Below are 8425 nucleotides of genomic sequence, written 5' to 3'. Positions count from 1 at the left end.
TCTTGTATTTTTGGTTAGTTTTTTATAGTTTTTTTCAATGCTGTATGAATGCAGTAATTCAAGTTTCCTTCTGAATCTTCAAGATTGCTTTCTAAATCTCTGCAAACTGCAGCAAGTACCTGAAAATGGTGCCAGTCACCATATAATATATGTAGCATTTGCTCCATCTGAATCTGCTCAGAGCTTAGCCATTAGGCAACCCAGATCTTAGAAACACCTTCAGAGAAGAATATTAGCCCCTTTCCAAGATTAAATGTGCACTTAAAATGCTGTTTTCAGATAGTATTTTGGTCTGGGGTTGAACTCCACAGCTAAATGTAGTGTATTCTCTAAATAAGCATAAAGACTGGACAAACTTGTTCTGAGGAGTGATAAATCCTGGCAATAAATACCATTCCTGAGGAGAAACCGAGACCTTGCTGTTCTCCAAAGGAACAGAAATAGCAGGTCACTGGAAAATGTAGTAGAAGAAAATACATGGGCTGCCTTGGGAGAGGGGGGAAGGTGGCCCCTTAAATCCCTTCCTACTCTTTACTTCTGTGACTCATCCAGACCTGCCTGTAATGGGCTGTTGCATCGCCACATTGTTAGTTTAACTTCTTTGTATCCTGAACAGCCAGTGGGTCGGTAAAAGAAGCTCTTTGTGCCTTCGGTGGGAGAGAATGGCACGAGGGTTGTTCTTGGAACCAGCCCAGGGAAAGTGTGGGGGGAGGAGGGAGAAAGGAGTAAAAAACTCCCCAGTAAGGGGAAAAGAAGGAAAAGTAAAAAAAAGGTGTCTGTTTCACAAACCCTGACCTTCGGCAGAACTGCCATTTCCTGAGGCTGCACAAAGCATCCTGTTCTCAGGGCTGGCACGGAGGGATGGAGCCAGACCCTGGCAGTGCCCCAGAGCTGCCTGCCCCAGACCCAGGGAAAGGCTGAGGGGTCAGTGAGTACCTGAGGTGTGTCGAGAGATGGTACCAACCTCTTGTGCTCAGTCCTAAAGAAGCTGAAGACCTTTCCTGGTCATCAGAGCCATAAGAATACCCATCCAGTCAGGGTAAAATAGGTTAAAAAGTCTGCAAATGAGGCACAAGGGATAGTGGAAGATACTGTTCATGGCTTGGACCTGTGTCCAGAGAATTTAATGGTCCTGCCACACCACCTGAGCAGCAGTGCTTGGCTTGGCTGGGAGTGGAAGGAGGAGCTGCAGTAACCATGGCCTTTCACATGGCAGCTGGAAAGGGCAGCAATTACAGAAGCTGTGCTGTCTTTGAACCATGTTACAAACCGGCATGAACAGCAACAGGACCTGAGGGATGGTGTGAAGTTGTGCAGGGAAGGTTTAAGTTGGATATCAGGAAAAGGTTCTTTACCCAGAGAGTGGCTGGGCGCTGGATAGGCTCCTCCGAGCAGTGGTCACAGCCTGAGAGAGCACAAGGAGTATTTCAACAATACTTTCAGGCACATGGTGGAATTTTTGGGATTTTCTTGTGCAGGGCCAGGAGTTGAACTTAATGATACTTTTGTCCCTTCTAGCTTGGGATGTTCAATGTTTCTGGGATTCTTTGGTGCTCCATGGGTGAATCTGCTGCAGAGAGAAGGAAAAAGGTTAAACTACTTGGAGTATAGAGAAGATCTGGGGCTATTCCAAGAGGAGCAGCCAAGTCAGATGGGGACCATCTTTCTGGTAACAGAGTCCAAGCAGTGAATAGTCAGGGAGGAGCCTTATCAGTTCAGAACAACTTCATTCTCCCTGCCTGGGGGAACAATGCATTTATTTGGGTCAGCAGTGATGGTGCTGACACTGGGAAGGAAAGGTGGGAGGGAATGGCTACATGCCATGTTCCAACAGCCCTTCTTCAGTGCCAACAATGGACAATAGAGAGTTTTTATCACCAACACTTTTCCCAGAAAACTTCAAGGGATGTATTTCATCCTAGATAGAAATGAGTCTTGAAGCGTTATAGAAATTGAAAGCTTTGTGGCTAAGAGGGAATTGGGGTTATAATTATGGAACAGGCTTTATCCCCAGAAAGACAATGGAGCCAGAAGCCGTTGCACCTTGAGGGCAGCTGGGTCTGTCTTTTGTCCTTCAATCACTGGGTGAAATAATGTGCTTGAATGAGAAAATGAGTGGAATATCATCAGGAAGATCTCTTCTTTCTTTCTCTGTTTCACAGAAAAGTGATTCTTTTCTACAGGAAAGCAGGAGATTTCTTTGAGGGAGGGACACAGGCCTTGTCTTCCCTTGTGCCTGGAGATTCTGGATAGTGAGATCCTTCCAGAACGTGAGGTGTCTCTGTTCCGGTTCCAGCTCTGACTCAGAAAAACAAATTCCTCATTGCTTGCAAGGCAAAGCAAACAGAGAATAGTTCAGATGTCTTCCATGTTCCATATTTTTTCTTTTAGTGTGAAACTTGCATTTTTCCATGGCTCAAATTAATGGTGAACATCTGCTTGGCTAACTTATCTGAAACACTGCAAGAGAGAGGGAAACATCTTGAGAGGTGTCATAATCTACATCCATCATGTATGCAGTGTTGCTATGTTGTAGTTTCATAGTTTTTGCCAAGCTTTTCACCAAAACCCTGAACTGAATGGATACACCCAACGGTGGGATCCTTTCCCAACTTCTGGATCTTAGGCTGCAGTTACCACGTCCTCATTATGCACTAAAAAGAGACATGTCTGATTGTCTGCCCAGGTCTCTGGATGAGGGTAACATGGATAACAAGGCAACTCAGTATGGCAAAATGCTGTGGAGCTCACCCTCCCCGCAGCTGAGACACATCCAAAGTCAGCACAGACAGAGACTTGCAAATCGTCATTGGCACAGATTTGCTAATTGTTAGGAGCAGCAAAAAGTGGATATGTCTGTAAATGCCAGATGGGAATTTGCCTGATCCTTCCTCTATTCCTCTCCTCAATTAGAGAGACTTTTCTCCTCATTAAAAGCCTCAATAAGCTGTTTCTTGAGGGGAAAGGCTCTGTGTGTGTGGATCTTTTTTTTCATGACTCCAGGGCATCTGGACAAAGGAAGTTTGGTGAAAGCCAAGCTTATTTTGCTATTTGTTTTCTAAGTGTGTTGAGTTGTTAGTGCTGTGTTAGCAGCACGTTGGTTCAATCAGTCTGGGTGTCTTGGCTTTAGTCTGTCTGAAGAGTTCTGCAGCTAGTAAGTCATGTCTCAAGGGAGTGTTTTGACCAAAGCCATTAGTGGGTTGAGATATGTCTGGGAGAATGACTGGGAGGAAGGTGTGCAGTAACCTACAGCAGTGTACTCACATGGGATAGGGGAGATCTGGTCTCCAGACCTTATTCTCTCCTTTGGCCATATAACTCTTGCCTGACAGGTTTATTGCAGCACAGGTTCAACAGGACAGATAGACCATGATCTCTTTTTTCCTATCAGCCAGGCTATTCTGTGTCTTGATAGCTCCTGTCAAAAGGAAAATAAATGATGGCTTGAGTTAATAAGTTTAGTGAGAAAACAAAATTTCATACAATAAAGCACGCATGGGCTCGGTGGTAGCTTTTTCTTTGACATGTTCAGGTGCTCACCTGGAGTGGTGCTCATGGCTTTGATCCTAAGTCAGCAGAGATCACCCAGACTTTCAGCAAGCAGGGAGAGGCAGGAATCTAAACACGTGAGTGTATTAAGAATCTTCTAGGTTTCTTCCTGCTCTGCACGTCAGTCTTTTGAGATTCTAAATCCAAAGACACCAATGATTTTACTTGGAACTGATCAGTGACACCCCACAGTTCATTAATAGGGTTTCCATTATCCAAGTTTGAGTTTTCATACCCCGGTCTGCCATGCAAGCTCATGTCACAGTGCCTGTTCTGCTCAGGTACACACACAGGTCCTCTGAGCTGTGTTTTTTCACTGCAGCCTGTGCTTCCCTTGCCCAAACTCTGCATTTCAGCTGACACTGATGCCAGCTAAACCAGAACAGAAACATTCAGCTGAGTATCCTGGCTCTTAGTTTGGTCCTTGGCACTCTTCTGCAATTGCACACTAAGAAGAACCAGAGGGTGGGCAGGGCTGATCTGTCCTCATGCAGCTCAGTCTGCTCTCACCAGTTTGCCCTGCTGGCTCAACAGCCATATCAGAAATCACATTTTGGTGCCTCTTTCATCTCCAAAAACACATCATGATCATTAATCATAACATCCCTGTTAAGTACCATTAGGTTCAATGGTCAAAATGTAATAACTTGCAGACACTCTGTTATCCAAGACAGCAGTTTCCCACTGTGAAGAGCTGAAAATAACCTGGCACATAGTGGTAATATGTGTTATATCAGTGTTACCTTATGAGACAGATCCTGACCAATATCTTAGGATATGCATCAGTTTGGTGTCAGCATCCAGAATTATGTTTCATGTCCAGAGTATTAAGACCAGGTGCTTGAGTATTTGAGAGCTGAATTGGTGGGAAGACCATAATGAGAAAAAGATATTTTTTTAAAACTATACAGATAGAATAGATATTGCTCTTAATTTAACTAGGAATAACACACTGATTACATGATTTCATGCAGTCTTACATGTGGAGAGTTGTTGCTCAGGACCAGAGGGAAGCTGTAACACCAGAAGGGTGAATGTAGCTGAGTATCAGCGCTCAGCCTGGTCCTCCTGCGAGGCTGAAGCCTGATCTAAGCCAGCTCAGGTCACTGCAGCACCATGTGCAGCAATATTCTTCAGTGAGGGAGAGACCAGGGACTCCTCTGAAGCTAAAATAGACTCTTGATGCAACATGTCAAAACCCATCCTGAACAAAGCTCCACAAAAAAAGGGGTTCAACACTTGCTGAACTGCAAAATGTTCGCCAGCTGGATTTAGCTCACTTTGGGCTGGCTGCTTTGAAAATCAAAAATCATTTTCTTTGATCCCAGTCCGAGCAATTCTGTTGGACCTCTGCTGTACAATGAGCTCGAGGTCAGTAAAACATTTTTCAGTTGTGGTGGAAGCATTTAAGTTGGAATTTGTTAAATCAGGGGCACAATTCCATGGGTAGAAATTGAACTCTACGTGTGACATTTCTCTTCTTATTACACTTTAAAGTATTAAATGGTGCAGGTTTTTACTTCCATTAAAAACAAGTTGCCAGATTTAGCATTTTGTTACTTTGAAGTCCCTCTTTTATTCTTCCCCAAAGGGCTTTAACTTTCAGACATGGTTATCCTTAAAAATATATTTTAAATGTTGGTTTTGAAACCTTACAAAGGATATGGCATTGGAGAAATTCAGGATGGAATGACTTTCCAGGGGCAACAGTCAGGGAACAGCAAAATATCTCAATTTTTCTTCCACCCCCACATTTCCCTTCAGTTTCCAGTATATTTAATTTGCTGTCAGCTCTTTCTAACTCCTGTACAGACTTTAATGCTGAACTTTTAGATAAGCTTTTCTTAGGATTAGTTTCTACTGAAACTGGTTCCAGAGGATTTGCCCATTCCCAGCAGCAATCTGAGTTGCTCCTCCTTCACAAACAAAACCATGATTCATATGTTAGAGCAATGTTCCTAAAGTATTGAAAAACAGTCCAAACTCTTATAGATCAAAGTGTGATTTGTGATGGATAAGAGGAGTGCAGGCTCACTGTAAGTGCAGAGAAATGTAAAGGACACTGCTACACCTGATTTGCAGGACTGTTCTCCTCTGCCCCAGCCACACAGTGCCCTTGAATCTTATTCCAGCTTCTTCTACATATTAGGAGGACACAAGACCAGTGATGATCCTCATCTTGCTTGCATTACCCTCCCTCTTCAGAGAAGTCAGAAATCCTTCGCTCTGTTTTTCTTATAGATTATCCTGGCTTAGCCCCAGCCTTCTTGCTTCTGCTGGAAGTGTGATTATAACTTTTGTGGAAATGACTACCTCAAAAACCAACTGGAATATGTGTGTTTGTGAGCCAAGGCATTCTACACAGTCTGAAAATCTCAAGTGCCTTCAATGACATGGCCATAAAGCCAGTCAGAGAAGGCTGGAAGTGCCATGCACCCCTGGAATGTTTCACAGTGATCAGCTGCAGGCAGAGATTTCCCTTGCAGGGACCTCAGTGCATGTTCCCACTGGAAGATGACCTGGTAGAAAACTTTACTGGAAAATTCTTACCATCACCTTCCTTCCCATATCCCTTTCCCCACAGCCCTTAAATCTTTGGGGGAAATAGAAAACTTTGTAATTATTTACTCAGTGACAGGTAAAACACTGTCTCTTTGCAGTTACCACTATCATTTTCTGTGCAATATTTATGAAAAAATCAAACAAAAAACCACAACAACCAAAAACCCCAAATAGTTTCTGATTACACCAAAACAGGAGAAGAAACATTTATAGAGTCATGGAATGGTTTGGAGCTGTGGATGCTATAGATAGAGTTAATTTATATTTCTTTTAAGATGAAATAAGGTTCTAGAGGTACATAATTTTAATTATTTTAAACTCCCCCAAGTAAGATAGAGAGGGGAATCAGTCTGCTTGTTGCCAGTTCTCACTTGTGAAATGTCTTTGCAGACTTACAGCGTATTACAATATTTTTGTTGTTTCAAAACTGATATTTTCCACTAGTTGAAACTAACCCCCAATTCAGAGAGCAACATCTCTTCTGCTCAGAGTTGCCAAATCAAATTCCTTTTGCAAACTCAAAAGAATTATGTAATCTCCTTCTATATCCAATTTTCCTTCTTCTTGCTAACATCCTCAGTGAGGCTCTAACAATGAGCCTTTCAGTGTCAGCATTGTTTGACATGCACAATGTGGCACATGCAGAACTGTCCCTTTTGCCTTGGCAGTCCTTCAAAGCCTGGGCTCTTCCCTGACTTCATGTAAAGTTTAAGGCAAAAGTAAATAGGCCACTAAGTGTGCCTCACCTGATGGGCACCTTTTTGGGGAGTGGAATTGTCTTTCTCATGATGTTTTCTCCTGATTTATCTCTGCTTCTGAGATGTCACAGGTCCCAGGAGCCTCACTTAAATTTGAGTCTTTGACTTTGGCAAGCTCACTGTGATACTGAAGATGGCAAGAAATGTTAAAGGAAGATTCACATTAAAACTGTGCAGAAGTAGTTCAGAAAACAATACAACATTTTTCAGATTGTGCTTTGTACAAAGTCCCTTTCCTGCTTTCATAGGGAAGATGTGATTATTAACAATATTTTGCCTTGCTTGAATGTCTGCAATGCATCTCTTCTGTTCAAGACAGCTTTTTACATACGCAGGAAGTGGAGAGGTTGCTGAGCTCCTGATTTGCTCACATGCCTATTCTGGTGACAAATATTCTGGTCTGTCCTTGGTCTTTTTTAATTGATCCACCACAACTGTGCAAGTGCCTGAAATGAGATTTTCATGCTTAAGCAAGGATTTTGAGTTACTGAGTGATGTGGAAAATGAGAAGAGTAAGAGAACTGAGTAACATGGGGGGTGTACAAAAGTATGAACAAGAGGAAGAAGGTGAAATGTGGGTTTTTCAGAGGTGAGAGGGCAAACAGAGAGCCCGAGGAAGAGTAACAAACATCAGAATTTTGCACTCGGAAGAGAAGATAAAAAAAACCCCATGGGAAGAAGTAAAGGATGGAGGTAGAGTTAGGGAAAGGTTAATTTTGACTGAAGAGTTGGAAGAGTTGTCCCAGAAGCAGACAGAGTCTTGGCCAAGCCCAAGGTTCTTGTACCAAATCAAAAGAGAAGGCTCCTATCGTGTACTAGGGACAGTCTATACTTCTTTAGAGACAATATGGTGCCATCCCAGAGCAGAGCTGGAGATGTGCTGTCCCTACTCTGAGAATGTCTCCTGCATATGAACACATATGAAGAGTATTCTTCAACAAAACTGATCTTTGCCTGCTGCCCAAGGTGGTCAGGGCACTTACAGAGTGTCCCTGACAGGAAAGGTAAATGCAGTTATTGTTATGAAGAATTGCACCAGGATCCAACTGCAGTTGTCCAGCCTCAAGGAAACATCTTTGAATAAGGTCAGGGTTTGCAGAACGACATGCTGCTCCTTATCATTCAGGATATTTTCATCAGCCAAGGAAATACCAAGATCTTTTATCTTCTTCTTATAGACTCTGAAGTTATGATTGTGTTGTTTGGATGATTATCTAAGGAGCAACAGTCAAGATTTCTTCTGCTCCCTGAGACTCAATCAACACAGAATTACTCCTGCAAATTTATATGACGGTTGTGGAAAAAAAAATTCACCCCCACCTTAATTTAACTTTGTCCATTCTAGAGGCTCTGCATGCTTAAATACAGGCTCAGAACAACTGACTTGAAATTGCTCATGCTAAGCCTTTGATCATGTAAGTCTGCCACTGGCTGGAAGCATGGAAATGGCAATGCTGACCTTTTTCTTGCCTGTGTCCTCAACTACCATAATCTGCCATGCAGGGGGAATTCCATTTGCAGTTGCTGAGAACAGTCCCCATCAGATAGCAACAACT

Source organism: Agelaius tricolor, unplaced genomic scaffold, assembly GCF_023055355.1.
Source record: "Agelaius tricolor isolate 1412-34295 unplaced genomic scaffold, bAgeTri1.0.p SCAF_24, whole genome shotgun sequence".
NCBI classification, from domain to species: domain Eukaryota; kingdom Metazoa; phylum Chordata; class Aves; order Passeriformes; family Icteridae; genus Agelaius; species Agelaius tricolor.
Note: the sequence above shows the minus strand (reverse complement) of the source record.